This window comes from Gymnoscopelus braueri (genome assembly GCF_963280865.1).
Source record: "Gymnoscopelus braueri genome assembly, chromosome: 21".
Classification (NCBI taxonomy): domain Eukaryota; kingdom Metazoa; phylum Chordata; class Actinopteri; order Myctophiformes; family Myctophidae; genus Gymnoscopelus; species Gymnoscopelus braueri.
Window position 1 is genome coordinate 6,855,577 of NC_137623.1, and position 9,534 is coordinate 6,865,110.

Below are 9,534 nucleotides of genomic sequence, written 5' to 3' on the forward strand. Positions count from 1 at the left end.
TGTATATTGATCACATGAACACAAAACACAACAGCCTAATAAATCTTACCATCTGATGAGGAAACTATAGTGGATGAAAGCTGTGTGCAGAAGATCCATTCCCCATTCCGACGTAGGACAGTGATATATTAACACATTGAATGCCAAAAACGGTCCGGACCGTTTTTGAGGGTCCAAACGAGAAGTGCCGAAAACGGTCCGGACCGTTTTTGACCCAATTCTATTTTTATACATGTGGGCCACGTGGGGCGCTAAAACGAAACTTTGACATCACCCAAGCAGTTTCTGAGAAGAAGAGGCTGGATCTGGCTCCATGTCAAAAATCCTTCCGGTCGGCGTTTTCAATGTTATCTCCTTGATTAAAAGCTTAATATCTCCATTTCTTTTTAATGTGGTGGAAACGAGCCGTTTTCGATCGGCGATCACGCTGCAATGGAGGGTCGCGTTGGAAATATTATTGTTCCAGGCGTTAGTCGGGACCCTCCGCCGTCTCGCACGCACGCTTTGTTTACATGCATTTCCGCGTCGGGGCTTCTCACAGCACGAAATGTATAACGCAAGTGGATGGAAGAAATGCTGGCACTCAACGTATAATATTTTAATAAACCTCTGGCACCCAATGTGTTAATCAAAAATTAACGAATTTAATCAATAAGTAATCAATAAGCTCTGGTCCATAATCGGATAGCAGCGTTCCACTTGTATGCTGGATTTCATAATTTTTTTACCTCGGTAAAGGTGCGCAATGAAAAGGCTTATATAATATCCTTTACACCTTTTATTAGCCTTTTATTTGGTAATGGGGTTAAACCTTGTAAACTTCTTTATTCTCATTACACATGAGAGTATTTATAACTTGATCCTCTTCCAGACAGAACAGTAAGTTGTCAAGGCGATACGACGCCGCATCTGTTATCTTTAGACGAGGCGGAGTTGAACTTCAAACTTGCATCAGCGTTGCCAGATGTTGTGAGAGAAATAAGCAACCAGGTCTAGGAAAACAAGCCCAAAAGAAGCAACTGGCACTTAGGCCATTATAAGCACTTTAATTAAACCGTTGTGAGCTTGTAGATCTGCTATTTTAAAATGTGGAATATTTGGAAGATTTTTTAAACATTCTAACAACACAAATCTGGTACGGGCCTCCAGCTGGCACAAAACATTTTCAGATGGGGCTTATAGGGATACATTAGCCTACATATTAACTTGGGGGTCCATGACATAAAAATATTTGAGAACCACCGGTTAAAATAATTGAACAATTGTGAAGCAAGCCCAAATAACCAACTACACTTTAGAAACAAGCCCAAAAAAATGCACCCTACAGCTACCAATATTTACAAGCAACTTTAGAAAAAAATAAGCCCAAATTTGCTTATAATAAGCGGACATGGCAACACTGTTTAGCAAGGTTCAGCACGGTGACGTTGAAGTTGGATGCTGTTGGATGCAGCCTTCCAGAGTAATCATGTCCTACACCTGGTCATACGCACGTCTCAGGGATATACGAACCCCTTTGAGAATTGCACATTAGTTTGTGAGTACCAAAAATATGACCTCGTTTACGAACTTTATTTACCCCATATTTACGACCAGCATAATGAATCGGGGTAATCTAGCCTGGCTCCACCCCCTGAATCGTTTGCCTCGCATTCAGGGTCTGGTGACGCTGTCGAAGGCGGGTGTTTCTCGGTTGAAAATCTGTACGACAAATCGAGATCGGGATAATCCAGAATGAACCAATTGCCAAAGAGTCCCACTTTGGCCACGCCCCCATCTCAGAAATCGGCTGCACTGAGAGGGCTTTCAGACTGAATAATGGAGTGAAACGAAATGAAAATTCAGGCTGAGTGTCAGGCTAACACTAATCTATACAGTCTCTTATTTCATCTATCTGTCTGTCTGTCTCTGTCTGTCTGTCTGTCTGTCTGTCTGTCTGTCTGTCTGTCTGTCTGTCTGTCTGTCTGTCTGTCTGTCTGTCTGTCTGTCTGTCTGTCTGTCTGTCTGTCTGTCTGTCTAGTTGTATCCCAGCTTCTGGTCAGACTGAATTAAATACATAAAATGTATTTTGGAAAATGTAGATTGTCTAATGTTCTTGATATGTATGTTTTATAATATCGAAATGTAACGATTTAATTATGAAATTGATGTTAACACACACACGCACACACACGCGCACACACACACACACACACACACACACACACACACACACACACACACACACACACACACACACACACACACACACACACACACACACACAGAGAGACGTCAATTGAGCGACATTGTTTTTTCGTGTACTAATTAATTCACTCTTTGATGTATCCTTTTTTAAAACAGTTACATTAAAATCTCTCTCTCTCTCTCTCTCTCTCTCTCTCTCTCTACAGAGTCAGTGAGGTTGGTGAATGGGACTAGTGTGTGTTCAGGCAGAGTGGAGGTGAAGTCTGGTCAGTCGTGGGTCTCAGTGTGTGAAGGTGACTTTGACCAGCAGGATGCACAGGTGGTCTGTAGGCAGCTTGGCTGTGGGGCTCCTTCAGTCCTCCAGGGGGCGCTCTACGGAGAAGTGAAGGCTCCACTGTGGACCAAAGAGTTCCAGTGTGAAGGCAATGAGTCTGTTCTCCTGGACTGTAGAACCTCAGACTCAACTAGAAACACCTGCTCACCTGACAAGACTGTTGGACTCACCTGCTCAGGTAAAACACACACTACACTTTAGGTGTCATTATCATTTTACAATAAAAGTAATAAAAGAGAAAACAGTCACGTTACGTCACCTCACCTCACCTCACGTCACGTCACGTCACGTCACGTCACGTCACGTCACGTCACGTCACGTCACGTCACGTCACGTCACGTCACGTCACGTCACGTCACGTCACGTCACGTCACGTCACGTCACGTCACAGAAACACTCCAGCAGCAGTGTCACACAGGTGGTTACCCCAAGCATCTCCATATATGGTATGGAACATCTTGTTCTAAATCTGACCAATCTGATCATTTTCATTGCAAGCAATGCTTACTAGGGATACAGGATAGGTGGGCACTGGGCACTATGGACATCTGGGCACCTCTGTGTAAATTGGCTTTTTTGTCCAAAATGTTAAAAAATTAAAATTCTACATGATGGGATTTGTTTACTCTTTTTTTAAGTCGAATAAATAAACATGCATTTAGTAAAACTGGCCTATACTGTACAGTAGTGCCCATATGAAGAACAACTCTGAGCATACAATATAATGACATTATTTATTGATTTGTTTAAAAAAAGATCTAGACTATTGTTCAATTTGGGCATTTTGGTAAAATGTAGTCTTGTATCGAAAGCTATGAGTTGTTTTTAGTGTTGATTACCACTAAAGGACTGGTTTGTGCTTTTTACCTCATTGGTTCAAGTCTCACACCATTACAATCAGTGTTTATTTCATGATTCAGCATACATGGTGTAATGTCATGATTCAGTAGTGGTGGGAAAAGTACTCACATTTTGTACTTAAGTAAAAGTATCAATACTGCAATGTAGAAATACTCTGTTACAAGTAAAAGTCCGGAACACAAAATGTACTTGAGTAAAAGTACAAAAGTATTGGTATCAAAATGTACTTAAAGTACCAAAAGTAGAAAGTACTCACTATGCAGAATATCCAATTTCAACAGTTTTCAAATGTACAAATGTACAAAATATTTTGAAAATAGCAGGTAGACAAGCTCACAACGTGTCGCATTGTGAGCTTGTAGATCTGCTATTTTCAAATGGCTGAAATGTATATAGTGCTGAAGTGGTTATGTTTTGTAATAATAATCAAAATCTACAAAGTAACTAGTTACTAAAGTTTTAAAATAATTGTAGTGGAGTAAAAGTACTTATTATATTTGCCTCTGAGATGTAGTGGAGTAGAAGTAAAAGTACAGAAAATTGGAAATACTCAAGTCAATTAAAATTACCTCAAAATTGTACTTGTAGCCTACACGTTCCCTGCCAATCACATAGATCTACGTCAGTGCAAATACAACCGTTCACCACCAATCACGTAAATCTACGTTTTTCACACAGAACCAGTAGATAACGATATCCAAAGATTTACTGCTCCATTCACTTCCTGGTTAAAGTATTAGGAAAAAAGACTCGGCTCCTATATTTGGTGAAACACGCTATTTTCAACGGCGTATAACAACGGGAGGTCGCGATGACGTTTTGTTTTTACGGAAGCACAGTGAAACCCTCCGTGATTAGCAACCATCAGAGGATCGATCATACTGGAGATAAATATTCTGTGACTACTTAAAGGACGACTTCACCGATTTTCAACCTATCTTCATATAATTGGTCCTCACTAATACTCATGATAAAATGGTACCATTTTTTCCTACTTGGTCTGTGTCTCATAGGAGGGCTGTGGACAGTCCAGAAACCCGTCTACCAGTGACATTTTTTTATTTAGATTTTTATTAACACGAGAACAATGGCTTCTTTTATTGCATTGCAACTTTCCAGGAATAGAAAGCCTGCAGTTTCTATTAGCTTGGATTCCCCATTGATGATGTCACTGGTAGACGGGACTCTTAACTGTCCACAGCACTCCTCTGAGACACAGACTGAGTAGATTTTTTTTAACCATTTTATCATGAAGTATTAGTGAGGACCAATTATATGAAGATAGGTTGAAAATCGGTGAAGTCGTCCTTTAACACTTGCGTGACTAAGCAGCCATTCTGACCGATATTTAGACTTTAAAGTGGATTATCTTCTCTCATGAAGCTCTGAGGAAGTTCCCCTTTCATGACCTTTCCTAAATATTCGATTAAAATAATCCCTGTTTTTTTTTGCATCTGAAACGTTTCCTAAATATGAAATTAGATACACATATACCATCGCAGATGTTATTTTACGGCTATTATGATCGGTCTCACCCTCTCTCCCCCAGCTAGAGAGCCGTTCACACCTCCAGGACACCCGGAGACTGCTATTGTTCTAGTTAATGGATGATTTGCATTTCACTGAGTCAGCCTGGCCAAGCGATTTCTCTCCTCTAGGCCTACTAATAATGAAATAAAAATGACAACTGCGTTGTCCCCATAAATCTAACCACTAAATGCTGTATTTGATCGGAGCAATGTATGTTGTTTCTCTCTCTCTCCCTCTCGCTCTCTCACACACACTCAGACAAACAACGCATGCAGTAAAAATGTTATAGACCTGCCTGCTTATTTCTCTCGCAAACAAATTTGGCAACACTGCCTGCATGATACTTTCACTTTTAGCTACGTAATGCTGCGCCAACAGATGTGATCTACAAGCAGAGGGCTTGTCAGGCAGCGACTGTTGTATGCTTGTAGATCAGATATTTAGAGCAGGATTGAGCACATTTGTGGAACATAACGATGTGTTCACTTGTTGCGCTGACATAGAAGGAGGAGAGGAGACGCTGTTTTATACGCTTTTTAAAAATAAAGATTTGACATATGATCTGCAGTTACTATTACAAGTTAGTGAAGTTACACATGCACGTTCCCAGTTAGCCTATATTATAATGTATCTGCCTGCATGTAGTCTGACAACATATGTGAGCTGAGTGGAATTGAAATGTTAATAGGTATTTAAAAGACAATGGAACCCCTCACGAAAAATCAAAAAAGCCCTGGCAGAAGCTAAAAAAATAACTGTTGCATAGTACCTGGCAGTTTAAGTACAGTATTTGAGTAAATTTAGTTAGTTACTTTCCACCCCTGTGATTCAGCATACATGGTGTAGTCCAAGTGTAATGTCAAATCTCTGTTATGATGACCCTGCATGTATGTAGGCCTAGGGAAGAATTTTTTCATGCTGCAAATGTTTACGTTTCTATGTTTTTCTTCTCATACAGGTTATCTTTCAGTGAGGCTGGTCGGTGGGCTAAACCCCTGTTTAGGCAGAGTGGAGGTCTACCATCGTGGCTTCTGGGGGACAGTGTGTGATGATGACTGGGATGTGAATGCTGCCCAGGTTGTGTGTAGACAGTTAGATTGTGGACAGGCTCTGTCAGCACCAATAGAGGCACACTTTGGACAGGGTGATGGAAGGATCTTGTTGGATGATGTCAGATGTTCAGGCGATGAATCACATCTTTCACAGTGCAGCCATAAAGGGTTTGGAAAACACGACTGTCAACACAGTGAAGATGCTGGTGTTGTTTGTAAATATGGTAAATATGAATTTACAGTATAGTATCATTATTTAACTTCCTGTCTGTCTGTCTGTCTGTCTGTCTGTATGTCTGTCTGTCTGTCTGTCTGTCTGTCTGTCTGTCTGTCCCTCTCTATATCTCTCTGTCTCTGTCCCTCTCTCTCTCTCATGTGTATGTGAATATGACCAGTTGTTGTCTCCGCCCGACCGAAGGCGCGGCCGAGACTATGGTTTTTGCCCCTGTGTGTGTGTGTGTGTGTGTGTGTGTGTGTGTGTGTGTGTGTGTGTGTGTGTGTGTGTGTGTGTGTGTGTGTGTGTGTGTGTGTGTGTGTGTGTGTGTGTGTGTGTGTGTGTGTTTGTGTGTGTGTGTGTGTGTGTGTGTGTGTGTGTACGCGTCCATCTGTGAACAGCTAATTGTTTCTTTGGGATGTACATGACACGAAAATAAGTGAATAATAACACGACTCGCGTCGCTAGGAAATAATAGCCTGGTTCCAGACGAATCTGCCATGGCCAAAAAATTGCCCTTGCCAGATTAGGTCTGGTGCGGAGATCCCGGGGGGGGGGGGGGGGGGGATTTGTCTCCACCTAGCTTCAGATTGGACCCCCTCCAAGTCCATTTTAGAATAATATATATATTTTTTAAATGATTACAAATACTTACTTAATAGAACCTAAACTGACTTATTAGTAAGTAATTATTAATGAAGAATTAACATAACACAGTGTCAAATTAGCTAGATTAGAGAAAAAAATCAACCCAGATCTCCGCCCTGAAGGTCTGTGTGTCGCCTAGAGAAGAAATATTCCATCGGCGACATTCTCTTCTCCCGTGGCAGCAGTTTCAAAACAGAGCGTCTGGCACAACACGCCGAAAAAAATAAGGCACGTCGAGATAGAGCCGTTTCAATGAAAGAGTTAAACTGGAAGCAGTCGGAAACGGAAATCTTGGATTGACGTTATTTCCGTATCTGGGTGAGTTACAGTGAAAGTATTCACTGACATCGTCATCATGCGGCGACAACGAGGTGCGACGGTAGCAGCAGCGTCTGTGCTGCGCTCCTCACAACAACAGGGAAATACTATTATACTGTTAATAATGGTATCCATATTTATAGTCGCGTATCAGGGCTCACGCGACTCATCCCTCAAAGTCAAGTCAACAGTGAGTGAACCGAAGCTAAAGTTGAACCTGCCGAACTTCTATATTCCTGACGAGGACATAACGACAGCCAAACACCCTGGCTTTGGATATGCAGCGACGTACGATAAACTGCTACGGCGTGCATGGCGACCCCTCATTGTGAAGGGAAGCGGAGACCGCAGAATCTTCATCTCAATATGCCTGCTGCTGTCAGGGGACATCCACCCATGTCCCGGTCCAAATCCGGTTCTAGGAGACTCGACAGAACTCAATGGAGCTAATGCTACGGGGGCTAACAACAACAACAACAGCTGGCTACAAACGCTAGCTTGGCTCGCACAGCCCCTGCAACCACACCAAGCTGCCAACGAGTTGCTCGCATGGCTTCACCTACCCCCCCCGGTTTTCAGGAGGCTACTTGGGATCGACCCAGCAAGACCTATGCCGCCCCGTGAGTACAGAACCACCACCATGTCTGGAAGTACGGGGCGGGACAACAACGAGTCCACCACCACCACCATATCTGGAAGTCTCTGGGTCGGAGCCAGACCACTGGTTCTGGTCAACCATCCACCGCTGACCCGTGAGTACGGAACCACCACCATATCCGGAAGTACGGGGCAGGACAGCGGGACCACCATCGAGCCCAGAAGTCTCTGCTGCGGAGCTGGGCCACTGGACAACCATCCACCACTGCCCCGTGAGTACGGAACCACCACCATATCCGGAAGTACGGGGCAGGACAGCGGGACCACCATCGAACCCAAAAGTCTCTGCTGCGGAGCTGGGCCACTGGACACCGGGCCTACATCACCCCGAGACGGCCTACACTGCCCCGGAGTGGAGATATCTACCAGCGGCCACACTGCACTACCAGGGACTGGGACCATCGAGCCCAGAAGTCTCTGCTGCGGAGCTGGGCTGCTGGACACCGGGCCTACATCACCCCCATCCCCCCAGGATCAAGGCATAACACCTCCTCAAGCCCCAACCCCCCCTCCTCCCACCAAGGTAAAACACAGGAACCCGGTATTCAAAAAGCACAGATCCACCAATATTTTTCAGACACTAAATCAAGCTAAAACTGTGTGGGACCCCTGGTGCAAACCGAAAGGGCTGTTTTGCGGCCACTTAAACATTCGGAGTATGAAGAACAAAAAAAGTGAAATTGAAAACCTGCTTGTAAATTCAAACATTGACTGTTTGGGACTGACGGAAACTTGGTTGAACCAATCATCCCCAGATGCTCTAGTAAGCATGCCCGGGTACAATGTCTTCCGACGGGACAGAGGTACAACAGGGAAGGGTGGGGGGGCCCTGCTTTATGTAAAAAGCAGCTTGGAGTGTAGACAGATTACATGGCCAAATGAGATCAAGGCAGAGTGTGTCGGTGTGGAAATCACACTCTCAGCTGAAATGTCTTTTACATTAATCTGTTTATACCGCCAACCATCAGCCAAGGTTGAAGTCTATGAGCAACTAAAATCTATTCTGACAGCCTGTGACTTTAACAAAGAGGTAATATTAATCGGTGACATAAATGTAAATTGGGATGACAAGAAGATTAGGAAAAATCTCAAACAAATAACAGATGACTACAATCTCACTCAAATGATAGAGCAGCCTACGAGAATCACTAGCCACTCAGCAACTAGAATTGATCTACTGTTTTCCAACAAAGTGGAAAGAATCACCAAAACATATAATTTCCTAACAGGTCTGTCAGACCATAATATAATATTTTTTGCCAGAAAACTTTCAAAACAACGGTTCAATAAAACCCAGCCCCAACCAATGGTCAGCACCATCCCAAAGAATCTACAACACAGCTTTGAGGTTGCCCTAAAAAGGGTTGAGTGGGATGACATCTACACATGTGGTGATGATATTGAAATGGGATGCAGTATTTTATTGTCCAAAATACAAAGTGTAATGGAATCTTTCACCAGGAGGAGGAGACAAAGGAAAGGGCAAAAAATTACCCTACCCTGGGTTGATGAAAATTGTAGAGATCTTATGAAAAAAAGAGATATACTACTTAAACAGTCATTAAAATCTGGTTTAACAACTGACAGACAGAAATTTGCCCATGTACGAAACCAAGTCACCCAATTCCTAAGGAAGGCAAAAGCAAAATGTTACACCTATATCATAGAGAGTGCAAAAGGAAATGGTAAGAAAGTCTGGGAGTGCATAAACAAACTGACAGGGAAATACTACA